At 44.0% G+C, this 14,958-nt stretch overlaps 19 non-coding genes across 19 annotated transcripts; all 19 read left to right on the forward strand.

Moving 5' to 3' along the window:
• The first annotated feature begins 37 nt into the window (after nucleotides 1–37).
• On the forward strand, nucleotides 38–110 carry TRNAV-CAC (transfer RNA valine (anticodon CAC)). Its single transcript has one exon. It is a non-coding gene; the product is annotated as a tRNA-Val (tRNA).
• Nucleotides 111–313: 203 nt separating this feature from the next.
• Nucleotides 314–386, forward strand: TRNAV-CAC (transfer RNA valine (anticodon CAC)). Its single transcript has one exon. It is a non-coding gene; the product is annotated as a tRNA-Val (tRNA).
• A 345-nt stretch (nucleotides 387–731) lies between these two features.
• On the forward strand, nucleotides 732–800 carry TRNAV-CAC (transfer RNA valine (anticodon CAC)). Its single transcript has one exon. It is a non-coding gene; the product is annotated as a tRNA-Val (tRNA).
• Nucleotides 801–5,515: 4,715 nt separating this feature from the next.
• On the forward strand, nucleotides 5,516–5,585 carry TRNAV-GAC (transfer RNA valine (anticodon GAC)). Its single transcript has one exon. It is a non-coding gene; the product is annotated as a tRNA-Val (tRNA).
• Nucleotides 5,586–5,925: 340 nt separating this feature from the next.
• On the forward strand, nucleotides 5,926–5,995 carry TRNAV-GAC (transfer RNA valine (anticodon GAC)). The gene has a single exon. It is a non-coding gene; the product is annotated as a tRNA-Val (tRNA).
• A 608-nt stretch (nucleotides 5,996–6,603) lies between these two features.
• Nucleotides 6,604–6,676, forward strand: TRNAV-UAC (transfer RNA valine (anticodon UAC)). The gene has a single exon. It is a non-coding gene; the product is annotated as a tRNA-Val (tRNA).
• A 1,435-nt stretch (nucleotides 6,677–8,111) lies between these two features.
• Nucleotides 8,112–8,184, forward strand: TRNAV-AAC (transfer RNA valine (anticodon AAC)). The gene has a single exon. It is a non-coding gene; the product is annotated as a tRNA-Val (tRNA).
• Nucleotides 8,185–8,657: 473 nt separating this feature from the next.
• Nucleotides 8,658–8,730, forward strand: TRNAV-UAC (transfer RNA valine (anticodon UAC)). The gene has a single exon. It is a non-coding gene; the product is annotated as a tRNA-Val (tRNA).
• Nucleotides 8,731–9,341: 611 nt separating this feature from the next.
• Nucleotides 9,342–9,414, forward strand: TRNAV-UAC (transfer RNA valine (anticodon UAC)). The gene has a single exon. It is a non-coding gene; the product is annotated as a tRNA-Val (tRNA).
• A 1,978-nt stretch (nucleotides 9,415–11,392) lies between these two features.
• On the forward strand, nucleotides 11,393–11,465 carry TRNAV-UAC (transfer RNA valine (anticodon UAC)). Its single transcript has one exon. It is a non-coding gene; the product is annotated as a tRNA-Val (tRNA).
• Nucleotides 11,466–11,802: 337 nt separating this feature from the next.
• TRNAV-UAC (transfer RNA valine (anticodon UAC)) lies at nucleotides 11,803–11,875 on the forward strand. Its single transcript has one exon. It is a non-coding gene; the product is annotated as a tRNA-Val (tRNA).
• A 200-nt stretch (nucleotides 11,876–12,075) lies between these two features.
• Nucleotides 12,076–12,148, forward strand: TRNAV-UAC (transfer RNA valine (anticodon UAC)). Its single transcript has one exon. It is a non-coding gene; the product is annotated as a tRNA-Val (tRNA).
• Nucleotides 12,149–12,212: 64 nt separating this feature from the next.
• TRNAV-UAC (transfer RNA valine (anticodon UAC)) lies at nucleotides 12,213–12,285 on the forward strand. The gene has a single exon. It is a non-coding gene; the product is annotated as a tRNA-Val (tRNA).
• A 609-nt stretch (nucleotides 12,286–12,894) lies between these two features.
• Nucleotides 12,895–12,967, forward strand: TRNAV-AAC (transfer RNA valine (anticodon AAC)). Its single transcript has one exon. It is a non-coding gene; the product is annotated as a tRNA-Val (tRNA).
• A 199-nt stretch (nucleotides 12,968–13,166) lies between these two features.
• On the forward strand, nucleotides 13,167–13,239 carry TRNAV-UAC (transfer RNA valine (anticodon UAC)). The gene has a single exon. It is a non-coding gene; the product is annotated as a tRNA-Val (tRNA).
• A 337-nt stretch (nucleotides 13,240–13,576) lies between these two features.
• Nucleotides 13,577–13,649, forward strand: TRNAV-UAC (transfer RNA valine (anticodon UAC)). The gene has a single exon. It is a non-coding gene; the product is annotated as a tRNA-Val (tRNA).
• Nucleotides 13,650–13,713: 64 nt separating this feature from the next.
• Nucleotides 13,714–13,786, forward strand: TRNAV-UAC (transfer RNA valine (anticodon UAC)). The gene has a single exon. It is a non-coding gene; the product is annotated as a tRNA-Val (tRNA).
• A 609-nt stretch (nucleotides 13,787–14,395) lies between these two features.
• TRNAV-AAC (transfer RNA valine (anticodon AAC)) lies at nucleotides 14,396–14,468 on the forward strand. Its single transcript has one exon. It is a non-coding gene; the product is annotated as a tRNA-Val (tRNA).
• Nucleotides 14,469–14,532: 64 nt separating this feature from the next.
• TRNAV-UAC (transfer RNA valine (anticodon UAC)) lies at nucleotides 14,533–14,605 on the forward strand. The gene has a single exon. It is a non-coding gene; the product is annotated as a tRNA-Val (tRNA).
• The last annotated feature ends 353 nt before the right edge of the window (nucleotides 14,606–14,958 follow it).

Raw genomic sequence — 14,958 nt, forward strand, 5'->3', positions numbered from 1 at the left:
AATAAGCTAGGTCTCTTGGAAAACTCAAGATTACTACGAATCTATGGTGTAGTGGTTATCACGTCCGCTTCACACGCGGAAGGTCCCAGGTTCTAGCCCTGGTAGATACATGTTTTGTCCATCGTGATTGAGCATAAAAATAAGCTAGGTCTCTTGGAAAACTCAGAATTACTACGTATCTATGTTGTAGTGGTTATAACGTCCGCTTAACGCGCGGAAGGTCCCAGGTTCGAGCCCTGGTAGATACGTGTTTTGTCCATCGTGATTGGGCATAAAAATAAGCTAGGTCTCTTGGAAAACACAGAGTTACTACTTATCTATGGTGTAGTGGTTATCACGTCCGCTTCACACGCGGAAGTTCCCAGGTTCGAGCCCTGGTAGATACATGTTTTGTCCATCGTGATTGGGCATAAAAATAAGCTAGGTCTCTTGGAAAACTCGGAATTACTACGTATCTATGGTGTAGTGGTTATCACGTACGCTTAACACGCGGAAGGTCCCAGGTTCGAGCCCTGTTAGATACGTGTTTTGTCCATCGTGATTGGGCATAAAAATAAGCTAGGTCTCTTGGAAAACTCGGAATTACTACGTATCTATGGTGTAGTGGTTATCACGTCCGCTTAACACGCGGCAGGTCCCAGTTTCGAGCCCTGCTAGATACGTGTTTTGTCCATCGGTATTGGGCATAAAAATAAGCTAGTTCTCTTGGAAAACTCAGAATTACTACGAATGTATGGTGTAGTGGTTATCACGTCCGCTTCACTCGCGGAAGGTCCCAGGTTCGAGCCCTGGTAGATACATGTTTTGTCCATCGTGATTGGGCTTAAAAATAAGCTAGATCTCTTGGAAAACTCAGTATTACTACGTATATAAGATGTAGTGGTTATCACGTCCGCCTAACACGCGGAAGGTCCCAGGTTCGAGCCCTGGTAGATACGTGTTTTGTTCATCGTGATTGGGCATAAAAATAAGCTAGGTCTCTTGGAAAACTCGGAATTACTTCGTATCTATGGTGTAGTGGTTATAACGTCCGCTTAACACGCGGAAGGTCCCAGTTTCGAGCCCTGGTAGATACGTGTTTTGTCCATCGGTATTGGGCATAAAAATAAGCTAGGTCTCTTGGAAAACACAGAGTTACTACGTATCTATGGGATAGTGGTTATCACGTCGGGCTAAAACGCGGAAGGTCCGAGGTTCGAGCCCTGGTAGATACATATTTTGTCCATCGTGATTGGGCATAAAAAAGCTAGGTCTCTTGGAAAACTCAGCATCACTACTTATCTAGGGTGTAGTGGTTATCACGTCCGCTTTACACTAGGACGTTCCCAGGTTCGAGCCCTGGTAGATACATATTTTGTCCATCGTGATTGGGCATAAAAAAGCTAGGTCTCTTGGAAATTTCAGCATTACTACGTATCTATGTTGTAGTGGTTATAAAGTCCGCTTCACACGCGGAAGTTACCAGGTTCGAGCCCTGGTAGATACATATTTTGTCCATCGTGATTTGCGGAAGGTCCCAGTATTTTGACCATCGTGATTGGGCATAACAACACGGGCCACTAAACTAAGAGGACATTTCTGCTCTGCTATCGGGCGGCGCTCAAGCTAAACGGTTTTTACTAGTGTCGCCTCTAGCGGTAGTTTATAAAAGGCGGAACTACGTCATTTCGGTAACAAGGTGAGTGAGGCTGGAAAACAGTATTTGTTAGACTAAGTAGTATTGAGTACAGCTTACCATCTGTCTTTTTAAGGCATAGCTTACTTTGAAAACAATCCTCTTTTAAATGTTTAGAACACAGGTACGTATTAGGTCCGATGTCATCTACTATAAATCCGTTCTTATACTTTGCTAGCCAGTTTACCCATTGAATGCAATATACTTGTTTAGCTTTATATTTGGGAAAGGGTATAAACCGAACTCCTTGCATATGGGGCTTAGTGCTGTAGCGACTATCGCTGTTGCAGTTAGGGAATACACAATACTTTTCACCCATTATAAATAATAGAGTTAAATTAAGAAGTAAACGTCAAAACTAAAAAGCGAGACAGTCCTAAAGCTATTATAATAGTAGCAGAAGACAGACTATCAGAGTAATTAGTCTATTGTACGGTAGATGGCGTTGCGGTACGTGTTTCACGTTCCGGTTCGACCCCCTTTTTCCCTCCTAACTCACATAGATGCCCGTTTCTTTGAAGAGGAAAACCGTTGGTATAGGCAAAGCTAGAGCTGAAATGTCCTCTTAGTTTAGTGGCCCGTGATAACAATAAGCTAGGTCTCTTGGAAAACTCATTATATCTACCTAACTATGGTTTAGTGGTTATCACGTCCGCTTGACACGCGGAATGTCCCAGGTTGGAGCCCTGGTAGATACATACTTTGTCCATCGTGATTGGGCATAAAAAAGCTACGTCTCTTGGAAAACTCAGCATTACTACGTGTCTATGGTGTAGTGGTTATCACGTCCGCTTTACAGGCGCAAGGTCCCAGGTTCGAGCCCTGGTAGATACATATTTTGACCATCGTGATTGGGCATAACAATAAGCTAGGTCTCTTGGAAAACTCATTATAACTACCTAACCATGGTGTAGTGGTTATCACGTCCGCTTGACACGCGGAAGGTCCAAGGTTCAAGCCCTGGTAGATACATGTTTTGACCATCGTGATAGGACATAAAAAAGCTAGGTCTCTTGGAAAACTCAGCATTACTACGTATCTATGGTGTAGTGGTTATCACGTCCGCTTTACACGCGGAAGGTCTCAGGTTGGAGCCCTGGTAGATACATACTTTGTCCATCGTGATTGGGCATAAAAAAGCTACGTCTCTTGGAAAACTCAGCATTACTACGTGTCTATGGTGTAGTGGTTATCACGTCCGCTTTACAGGCGCAAGGTCCCAGGTTCGAGCCCTGGTAGATACGCATTTTGACCATCGATATAGGACATAAAAAAAGCTAGGTCTCTTGGAAAACTCAATATTACTACGTAGCTATAGTGTAGTGGTTATCATGTCCGCTTTACACGCGGAAGGTCCCAGATTCAAGCCCTGGTAGAAACATGTTTTGTCCATCGTGATTGGGCATAAAAATAAGCTAGATCTCTCGGAAAACTCAGTATTACTACGTATCTGTGGTGTAGTGGTTATCACGTCCGCCTAACACGTGGAATGTCCCAGGTTCGAGCCCTGGTAGATACATATTTTGACCATCGTGATAGGACATAAAAAAGCTAGGTCTCTTGGAAAACTCGGTATTACTACGTATCTATGGTGTTGTGGTTATCACGTCCGCTTTACACGCGGAAGGTCCCATGTTCGAGCCCTGGTAGATACATGTTTTGTCCATCGTGATTGGGCATAAAAATTTGCTAGATCTCTCGGAAAACTCAGTATTACTACTTATATATGGTGTAGTGGTTATCACGTCCGCCTAACACGTGCAAGGTCCCAGGTTCGAGCCCTGTAAGATACATATTTTGTCCATCGTGATTGGGCATAAAAAAGCTAGGTCTCTTGGAAAACTCAGCATTACGACGTCTCTATGTAGTAGTTGTTATCACGTCCGCTTTACTCGCGGAAGGTCCCAGGTTCGAGCCCTGGTAGATACATATTTTGACCATCGTGATTGGGCATAAAAATTAGCTAGATCTCTTGGAAAACACAGAGTTACTACGTATCTATGGGATAGTGGTTATCACGTCGGGCTAAAACGCGGAAGGTCCGAGGTTCGAGCCCTGGTAGATACATATTTTGTCCATCGTGATTGGGCATAAAAAAGCTAGGTCTCTTGGAAAACTCAGCATCACTACTTATCTAGGGTGTAGTGGTTATCACGTCCGCTTTACACTAGGACGTTCCCAGGTTCGAGCCCTGGTAGATACATATTTTGTCCATCGTGATTGGGCATAAAAAAGCTAGGTCTCTTGGAAATTTCAGCATTACTACGTATCTATGTTGTAGTGGTTATAAAGTCCGCTTCACACGCGGAAGTTACCAGGTTCGAGCCCTGGTAGATACATATTTTGTCCATCGTGATTTGCGGAAGGTCCCAGTATTTTGACCATCGTGATTGGGCATAACAACACGGGCCACTAAACTAAGAGGACATTTCTGCTCTGCTATCGGGCGGCGCTCAAGCTAAACGGTTTTTACTAGTGTCGCCTCTAGCGGTAGTTTATAAAAGGCGGAACTACGTCATTTCGGTAACAAGGTGAGTGAGGCTGGAAAACAGTATTTGTTAGACTAAGTAGTATTGAGTACAGCTTACCATCTGTCTTTTTAAGGCATAGCTTACTTTGAAAACAATCCTCTTTTAAATGTTTAGAACACAGGTACGTATTAGGTCCGATGTCATCTACTATAAATCCGTTCTTATACTTTGCTAGCCAGTTTACCCATTGAATGCAATATACTTGTTTAGCTTTATATTTGGGAAAGGGTATAAACCGAACTCCTTGCATATGGGGCTTAGTGCTGTAGCGACTATCGCTGTTGCAGTTAGGGAATACACAATACTTTTCACCCATTATAAATAATAGAGTTAAATTAAGAAGTAAACGTCAAAACTAAAAAGCGAGACAGTCCTAAAGCTATTATAATAGTAGCAGAAGACAGACTATCAGAGTAATTAGTCTATTGTACGGTAGATGGCGTTGCGGTACGTGTTTCACGTTCCGGTTCGACCCCCTTTTTCCCTCCTAACTCACATAGATGCCCGTTTCTTTGAAGAGGAAAACCGTTGGTATAGGCAAAGCTAGAGCTGAAATGTCCTCTTAGTTTAGTGGCCCGTGATAACAATAAGCTAGGTCTCTTGGAAAACTCATTATATCTACCTAACTATGGTTTAGTGGTTATCACGTCCGCTTGACACGCGGAATGTCCCAGGTTCGAGCCCTGGTAGATACATATTTTGTCCATCGTGATTGGGCATAAAAAAGCTACGTCTCTTGGAAAACTCAGCATTACTACGTGTCTATGGTGTAGTGGTTATCACGTCCGCTTTACAGGCGCAAGGTCCCAGGTTCGAGCCCTGGTAGATACATATTTTGACCATCGTGATTGGGCATAACAATAAGCTAGGTCTCTTGGAAAACTCATTATATCTACCTAACTATGGTTTAGTGGTTATCACGTCCGCTTGACACGCGGAATGTCCCAGGTTCGAGCCCTGGTAGATACATATTTTGTCCATCGTGATTGGGCATAAAAAAGCTACGTCTCTTGGAAAACTCAGCATTACTACGTATCTATGGTGTAGTGGTTATCACGTCCGCTTTACACGCGGAAGGTCTCAGGTTGGAGCCCTGGTAGATACATACTTTGTCCATCGTGATTGGGCATAAAAAAGCTACGTCTCTTGGAAAACTCAGCATTACTACGTGTCTATGGTGTAGTGGTTATCACGTCCGCTTTACAGGCGCAAGGTCCCAGGTTCGAGCCCTGGTAGATACATATTTTGACCATCGTGATTGGGCATAACAATAAGCTAGGTCTCTTGGAAAACTCATTATAACTACCTAACCATGGTGTAGTGGTTATCACGTCCGCTTGACACGCGGAAGGTCCAAGGTTCGAGCCCTGGTAGATACATGTTTTGACCATCGTGATAGGACATAAAAAAGCTAGGTCTCTTGGAAAACTCAGCATTACTACGTATCTATGGTGTAGTGGTTATCACGTCCGCTTTACACGCGGAAGGTCTCAGGTTGGAGCCCTGGTAGATACATACTTTGTCCATCGTGATTGGGCATAAAAAAGCTACGTCTCTTGGAAAACTCAGCATTACTACGTGTCTATGGTGTAGTGGTTATCACGTCCGCTTTACAGGCGCAAGGTCCCAGGTTCGAGCCCTGGTAGATACATATTTTGACCATCGTGATTGGGCATAACAATAAGCTAGGTCTCTTGGAAAACTCATTATAACTACCTAACCATGGTGTAGTGGTTATCACGTCCGCTTGACACGCGGAAGGTCCAAGGTTCGAGCCCTGGTAGATACATGTTTTGACCATCGTGATAGGACATAAAAAAGCTAGGTCTCTTGGAAACTTAGTATTACTACGTTTCTATGGTGTAGTGGTTATCACGTCCGCTTTAAACGCGGAAGGTCCCAGGTTCGAGGCCCATAAGATACATGTTTTGATCATCGTGATTGGGCATAAAAATAAGCTAGATCTCTCGGAAAACTCATTATTACTACGTATCTATGGTGTAGTGGTTATGAAGTCCGCTTAACACGCGGAATGTCCCAGTTTCGAGCCCTGTAGATACATATTTTGACCATCGTGATTGGGCATAAAAAAGCTAGGTCTCTTGGAAAACTCAGCATTACTACGTATCTATGGTGTAGTGGTTATCACGTCCGCTTTACACGCGCAAGGTCCCAGGTTCGAGTCGTGGTAGATACATATTTTGACCATCGTGATAGGACATAAAAAAGCTAGGTCTCTTGGAAAACTCAGTATTACTACGTATCTATGGTGTAGTGGTTATCACGTCCGCTTTACACGCGGAAGGTCCCATGTTCGAGCCCTGGTAGATTCGCATTTTGACCATCGATATAGGACATAAAAAAAGCTAGGTCTCTTGGAAAACTCAGTATTACTACGTATCTATGGTGTAGTGGTTATCACGTCCTCTTTACACGGGGAAGGTCCCAGGTTCGAGCCCTGGTAGATACGCATTTTGACCATCGATATAGGACATAAAAAAAGCTAGGTCTCTTGGAAAACTCAATATTACTACGTAGCTATAGTGTAGTGGTTATCATGTCCGCTTTACACGCGGAAGGTCCCAGATTCAAGCCCTGGTAGAAACATGTTTTGTCCATCGTGATTGGGCATAAAAATAAGCTAGATCTCTCGGAAAACTCAGTATTACTACGTATCTGTGGTGTAGTGGTTATCACGTCCGCCTAACACGTGGAATGTCCCAGGTTCGAGCCCTGGTAGATACATATTTTGACCATCGTGATAGGACATAAAAAAGCTAGGTCTCTTGGAAAACTCAGTATTACTACGTATCTATGGTGTAGTGGTTATCACGTCCGCTTTACACGCGGAAGGTCCCATGTTCGAGCCCTGGTAGATACGCATTTTGACCATCGATATAGGACATAAAAAAAGCTAGGTCTCTTGGAAAACTCAATATTACTACGTAGCTATAGTGTAGTGGTTATCATGTCCGCTTTACACGCGGAAGGTCCCAGATTCAAGCCCTGGTAGAAACATGTTTTGTCCATCGTGATTGGGCATAAAAATAAGCTAGATCTCTCGGAAAACTCAGTATTACTACGTATCTGTGGTGTAGTGGTTATCACGTCCGCCTAACACGTGGAATGTCCCAGGTTCGAGCCCTGGTAGATACATATTTTGACCATCGTGATAGGACATAAAAAAGCTAGGTCTCTTGGAAAACTCGGTATTACTACGTATCTATGGTGTTGTGGTTATCACGTCCGCTTTACACGCGGAAGGTCCCATGTTCGAGCCCTGGTAGATACATGTTTTGTCCATCGTGATTGGGCATAAAAATTTGCTAGATCTCTCGGAAAACTCAGTATTACTACTTATATATGGTGTAGTGGTTATCACGTCCGCCTAACACGTGCAAGGTCCCAGGTTCGAGCCCTGTAAGATACATATTTTGTCCATCGTGATTGGGCATAAAAAAGCTAGGTCTCTTGGAAAACTCAGCATTACGACGTCTCTATGTAGTAGTTGTTATCACGTCCGCTTTACTCGCGGAAGGTCCCAGGTTCGAGCCCTGGTAGATACATATTTTGACCATCGTGATTGGGCATAAAAATTAGCTAGATCTCTCGGAAAACTCAGTATAACTACGTATATATGGTGTAGTGGTTATCACGTCCGCCTAACACGTGGAAGGTCCCAGGTTCGAGCGCTGGTATATGCATATTTTGTCCATCGTGATTGGGCATAAAAAAGCTAGGTCTCTTGGAAAACTTAGCATTACTACGTATCTATGGTGTAGTGGTTATCACGTCCGCTTTACACGGGGAAGGTCCCAGGTTTGAGCCCTGGTAGACACATATTTTGTCCATCGTGATTGGGCATAAAAATAAGCTAGATCTCTCGGAAATCTCAGTATTACTACGTATCTGTGGTGTAGTGGTTATCACGTCCGCCTAACACGCGGAAGGTCCCAGGTTTGAGCCCTGGTAGATACATATTTTGTCCATCGTGATTGGGCATAAAAAAGCTAGGTCTCTTGGAAAACTCAGCGCTACTACGTATCTATGGTGTAGTGGTTATCACGTCCGCTTTACACGGGGAAGGTCCCAGGTTCGAGCCCTGGTAGACACATATTTTGTCCATCGTGATTGGGCATAAAAAAGCTAGGTCTCTTGGAAAACTTAGCATTACTACGTATCTATGGTGTAGTGGTTATCACGTCCGCTTTACACGCTTAAGGTCCCATGTTCGAGCCCTGGTAGATACATGTTTTGTCCATCGTGATTGGGCATAAAAATAAGCTAGATCTCTCGGAAATCTCAGTATTACTACGTATCTGTGGTGTAGTGGTTATCACGTCCGCCTAACACGCGGAAGGTCCCAGGTTTGAGCCCTGGTAGACACATATTTTGTCCATCGTGATTGGGCATAAAAAAGCTAAGTCTCTTGGAAATTTCAGCATTACTACGTATCTATGTTGTAGTGGTTATCACGTCCGCTTTACACGCGGAAGGTCCCAGGTTCGAGCCCTGGTAGATACATATTTTGACCATCGTGATAGGACATAAAAAAGTTAGGTCTCTTGGAAAACTCAGTATTACTACGTATCTATGGTTTAGTGGTTATCGCGTCCGCTTTACACGCGGAAGGTCCCATGTTCGAGCCCTGGTTGATACATGTTTTGTCCATCGTGATTGGGCATAAAAATTAGCTAGATCTCTCGGAAAACTTAGTATTACTACGTATATATGGTGTAGTGGTTATCACGTCCGCCTAACCCGTGCAAGGTCCCAGGTTCGAGCCCTGTTAGATACATATTTTGTCCATCGTGATTGGGCATAAAAAAGCTAGGTCTCTTGGAAAACTTAGCATTACTACGTATCTATGGTGTAGTGGTTATCACGTCCGCTTTACACGCTTAAGGTCCCATGTTCGAGCCCTGGTAGATACATGTTTTGTCCATCGTGATTGGGCATAAAAATAAGCTAGATCTCTCGGAAATCTCAGTATTACTACGTATCTGTGGTGTAGTGGTTATCACGTCCGCCTAACACGCGGAAGGTCCCAGGTTTGAGCCCTGGTAGACACATATTTTGTCCATCGTGATTGGGCATAAAAAAGCTAGGTCTCTTGGAAAACTCAGCATTACTACGTATTTATGGTGTAGTGGTTATCACGTCCGCTTTACACGCGGAAGGTCCCAGGTTCGAGCCCTGGTAGATACATATTTTGACCATCGTGATAGGACATAAAAAAAGCTAGGTTTCTTGGAAAACTCAGTATTACTACGTATCTATGGTGTAGTGGTTATCACGTCCGCTTTACACGCGGAAGGTCCCATATTCGAGCCCTGGTAGATACATATTTTGTCCATCGTGATTGGGCACTAAAAAGCTAGGTCTCTTGGAAATTTAAGCATTACTACGTATCTATGTTGTAGTGGTTTTCACGTCCCCTTTACACGCGGAAGGTCCCAGGTTCGAGCCCTGGTAGATACATATTTTGACCATCGTGATAGGACATAAAAAAAGCTAGGTCTCTTGGAAAACTCAATATTACTACGTAGCTATAGTGTAGTGGTTATCATGTCCGCTTTACACGCGGAAGGTCCCAGATTCAAGCCCTGGTAGAAACATGTTTTGTCCATCGTGATTGGGCATAAAAATAAGCTAGATCTCTCGGAAAACTCAGTATTACTACGTATCTGTGGTGTAGTGGTTATCACGTCCGCCTAACACGTGGAATGTCCCAGGTTCGAGCCCTGGTAGATACATATTTTGACCATCGTGATAGGACATAAAAAAGCTAGGTCTCTTGGAAAACTCGGTATTACTACGTATCTATGGTGTTGTGGTTATCACGTCCGCTTTACACGCGGAAGGTCCCATGTTCGAGCCCTGGTAGATACATGTTTTGTCCATCGTGATTGGGCATAAAAATTTGCTAGATCTCTCGGAAAACTCAGTATTACTACTTATATATGGTGTAGTGGTTATCACGTCCGCCTAACACGTGCAAGGTCCCAGGTTCGAGCCCTGTAAGATACATATTTTGTCCATCGTGATTGGGCATAAAAAAGCTAGGTCTCTTGGAAAACTCAGCATTACGACGTCTCTATGGTGTAGTTGTTATCACGTCCGCTTTACTCGCGGAAGGTCCCAGGTTCGAGCCCTGGTAGATACATATTTTGACCATCGTGATTGGGCATAAAAATTAGCTAGATCTCTCGGAAAACTCAGTATAACTACGTATATATGGTGTAGTGGTTATCACGTCCGCCTAACACGTGGAAGGTCCCAGGTTCGAGCGCTGGTATATGCATATTTTGTCCATCGTGATTGGGCATAAAAAAGCTAGGTCTCTTGGAAAACTTAGCATTACTACGTATCTATGGTGTAGTGGTTATCACGTCCGCTTTACACGGGGAAGGTCCCAGGTTCGAGCCCTGGTAGACACATATTTTGTCCATCGTGATTGGGCATAAAAATAAGCTAGATCTCTCGGAAATCTCAGTATTACTACGTATCTGTGGTGTAGTGGTTATCACGTCCGCCTAACACGCGGAAAGTCCCAGGTTTGAGCCCTGGTAGATACATATTTTGTCCATCGTGATTGGGCATAAAAAAGCTAGGTCTCTTGGAAAACTCAGCGCTACTACGTATCTATGGTGTAGTGGTTATCACGTCCGCTTTACACGGGGAAGGTCCCAGGTTCGAGCCCTGGTAGACACATATTTTGTCCATCGTGATTGGGCATAAAAAAGCTAGGTCTCTTGGAAAACTTAGCATTACTACGTATCTATGGTGTAGTGGTTATCACGTCCGCTTTACACGCTTAAGGTCCCATGTTCGAGCCCTGGTGGATACATGTTTTGTCCATCGTGATTGGGCATAAAAATAAGCTAGATCTCTCGGAAATCTCAGTATTACTACGTATCTGTGGTGTAGTGGTTATCACGTCCGCCTAACACGCAGAAGGTCCCAGGTTTGAGCCCTGGTAGATACATATTTTGTCCATCGTGATTGGGCATAAAAAGCTAGGTCTCTTGGAAAACTCAGCGCTACTACGTATCTATGGTGTAGTGGTTATCACGTCCGCTTTACACGGGGAAGGTCCCAGGTTCGAGCCCTGGTAGACACATATTTTGTCCATCGTGATTGGGCATAAAAAAGCTAGGTCTCTTGGAAATTTCAGCATTACTACGTATCTATGTTGTAGTGGTTATCACGTCCGCTTTACACGCGGAAGGTCCCAGGTTCGAGCCCTGGTAGATACATATTTTGACCATCGTGATAGGACATAAAAAAGCTAGGTCTCTTGGAAAACTCAGTATTACTACGTATCTATGGTTTAGTGGTTATCGCGTCCGCTTTACACGCGGAAGGTCCCATGTTCGAGCCCTGGTTGATACATGTTTTGTCCATCGTGATTGGGCATAAAAATTAGCTAGATCTCTCGGAAAACTTAGTATTACTACGTATATATGGTGTAGTGGTTATCACGTCCGCCTAACCCGTGCAAGGTCCCAGGTTCGAGGCCTGTTAGATACATATTTTGTCCATCGTGATTGGGCATAAAAAAGCTAGGTCTCTTGGAAAACTTAGCATTACTACGTATTTATGGTGTAGTGGTTATCACGTCCGCTTTACACGCGGAAGGTCCCAGGTTCGAGCCCTGGTAGATACATATTTTGACCATCGTGATAGGACATAAAAAAAGCTAGGTTTCTTGGAAAACTCAGTATTACTACGTATCTATGGTGTAGTGGTTATCACGTCCGCTTTACACTCGGAAGGTCCCAGGTTCGAGCCCAGGTAGATACATATTTTGACCATCGTGATTGGGCATAAAAAAGCTAGGTCTCTTGGAAAACTCAGCATTACTACGTATTTATGGTGTAGTGGTTATCACGTCCGCTTTACACGCGGAAGGTCCCAGGTTCGAGCCCTGGTAGATACATATTTTGACCATCGTGATAGGACATAAAAAAAGCTAGGTTTCTTGGAAAACTCAGTATTACTACGTATCTATGGTGTAGTGGTTATCACGTCCGCTTTACACGCGGAAGGTCCCAGGTTCGAGCCCAGGTAGATACATATTTTGACCATCGTGATTGGGCATAAAAAAGCTAGGTCTCTTGGAAAACTCAGCATTACTATGTATTTATGGTGTAGTGGTTATCACGTCCGCTTTACACGCGGAAGGTCCCAGGTTCGAGCCCTGTTAGATACATATTTTGTCCATCGTGATTGGGCATAAAAAAGCTAGGTCTCTTGGAAAACTCAGCATTACTACGTATTTATGGTGTAGTGGTTATCACGTCCGCTTTACACTCGGAAGGTCCCAGGTTCGAGCCCAGGTAGATACATATTTTGACCATCGTGATTGGGCATAAAAAAGCTAGGTCTCTTGGAAAACTCAGCATTACTACGTGTTTATGGTGTAGTGGTTATCACGTCAACTTTACACGCGGAAGGTCCCAGGTTCGAGCCCTGGTAGACACATATTTTGTCCATCGTGATTGGGCATAAAAAAGCTAGGTCTCTTGGAAAACTTAGCATTACTACGTATCTATGGTGTAGTGGTTATCACGTCCGCTTTACACGCTTAAGGTCCCATGTTCGAGCCCTGGTAGATACATGTTTTGTCCATCGTGATTGGGCATAAAAATAAGCTTGATCTCTCGGAAATCTCAGTATTACTACGTATCTGTGGTGTAGTGGTTATCACGTCCGCCTAACACGCGGAAGGTCCCAGGTTTGAGCCCTGGTAGATACATATTTTGTCCATCGTGATTGGGCATAAAAAAGCTAGGTCTCTTGGAAAACTCAGCGCTACTACGTATCTATGGTGTAGTGGTTATCACGTCCGCTTTACACGGGGAAGGTCCCAGGTTCGAGCCCTGGTAGACACATATTTTGTCCATCGTGATTGGGCATAAAAAAGCTAGGTCTCTTGGAAATTTCAGCATTACTACGTATCTATGTTGTAGTGGTTATCACGTCCGCTTTACACGCGGAAGGTCCCAGGTTCGAGCCCTGGTAGATACATATTTTGACCATCGTGATAGGACATAAAAAAGCTAGGTCTCTTGGAAAACTCAGTATTACTACGTATCTATGGTTTAGTGGTTATCGCGTCCGCTTTACACGCGGAAGGTCCCATGTTCGAGCCCTGGTTGATACATGTTTTGTCCATCGTGATTGGGCATAAAAATTAGCTAGATCTCTCGGAAAACTTAGTATTACTACGTATATTTGGTGTAGTGGTTATCACGTCCGCCTAACCCGTGCAAGGTCCCAGGTTCGAGGCCTGTTAGATACATATTTTGTCCATCGTGATTGGGCATAAAAAAGCTAGGTCTCTTGGAAAACTCAGCATTACTACGTATTTATGGTGTAGTGGTTATCACGTCCGCTTTACACGCGGAAGGTCCCAGGTTCGAGCCCTGGTAGATACATATTTTGACCATCGTGATAGGACATAAAAAAAGCTAGGTTTCTTGGAAAACTCAGTATTCCTACGTATCTATGGTGTAGTGGTTATCACGTCCGCTTTACACGCGGAAGGTCCCAGGTTCGAGCCCAGGTAGATACATATTTTGACCATCGTGATTGGGCATAAAAAAGCTAGGTCTCTTGGAAAACTCAGCATTACTATGTATTTATGGTGTAGTGGTTATCACGTCCGCTTTACACGCGGAAGGTCCCAGGTTCGAGCCCTGTTAGATACATATTTTGTCCATCGTGATTGGGCATAAAAAAGCTAGGTCTCTTGGAAAACTCAGCATTACTACGTATTTGTGGTGTAGTGGTTATCACGTCCGCCTAACACGCGGAAGGTCCCAGGTTTGAGCCCCGGTAGATACATATTTTGTCCATCGTGATTGGGCATAAAAAAGCTAGGTCTCTTGGAAAACTCAGCGCTACTACGTATCTATGGTGTTGTGGTTATCACGTCCGCTTTACACGGGGAAGGTCCCAGGTTCGAGCCCTGGTAGACACATATTTTGTCCATCGTGATTGGGCATAAAAAAGCTAGGTCTCTTGGAAAACTTAGCATTACTACGTATCTATGGTGTAGTGGTTATCACGTCCGCTTTACACGCTTAAGGTCCCATGTTCGAGCCCTGGTAGATACATGTTTTGTCCATCGTGATTGGGCATAAAAATAAGCTAGATCTCTCGGAAATCTCAGTATTACTACGTATCTGTGGTGTAGTGGTTATCACGTCCGCCTAACACGCGGAAGGTCCCAGGTTTGAGCCCTGGTAGATACATATTTTGACCATCGTGATAGGACATAAAAAAAGCTAGGTTTCTTGGAAAACTCAGTATTCCTACGTATCTATGGTGTAGTGGTTATCACGTCCGCTTTACACGCGGAAGGTCCCAGGTTCGAGCCCAGGTAGATACATATTTTGACCATCGTGATTGGGCATAAAAAAGCTAGGTCTCTTGGAAAACTCAGCATTACTATGTATTTATGGTGTAGTGGTTATCACGTCCGCTTTACACGCGGAAGGTCCCAGGTTCGAGCCCTGTTAGATACATATTTTGTCCATCGTGATTGGGCATAAAAAAGCTAGGTCTCTTGGAAAACTCAGCATTACTACGTATTTGTGGTGTAGTGGTTATCACGTCCGCCTAACACGCGGAAGGTCCCAGGTTTGAGCCCCGGTAGATACATATTTTGTCCATCGTGATTGGGCATAAAAAAGCTAGGTCTCTTGGAAAACTCAGCGCTACTACGTATCTATGGTGTTGTGG

The sequence above is a fragment of the Phalangium opilio genome, unplaced genomic scaffold (genome assembly GCF_054372755.1).
Source record: "Phalangium opilio isolate 3A_F unplaced genomic scaffold, DU_Popi_V2 ptg000013l_1, whole genome shotgun sequence".
Classification (NCBI taxonomy): Eukaryota; Metazoa; Arthropoda; class Arachnida; order Opiliones; family Phalangiidae; genus Phalangium; species Phalangium opilio.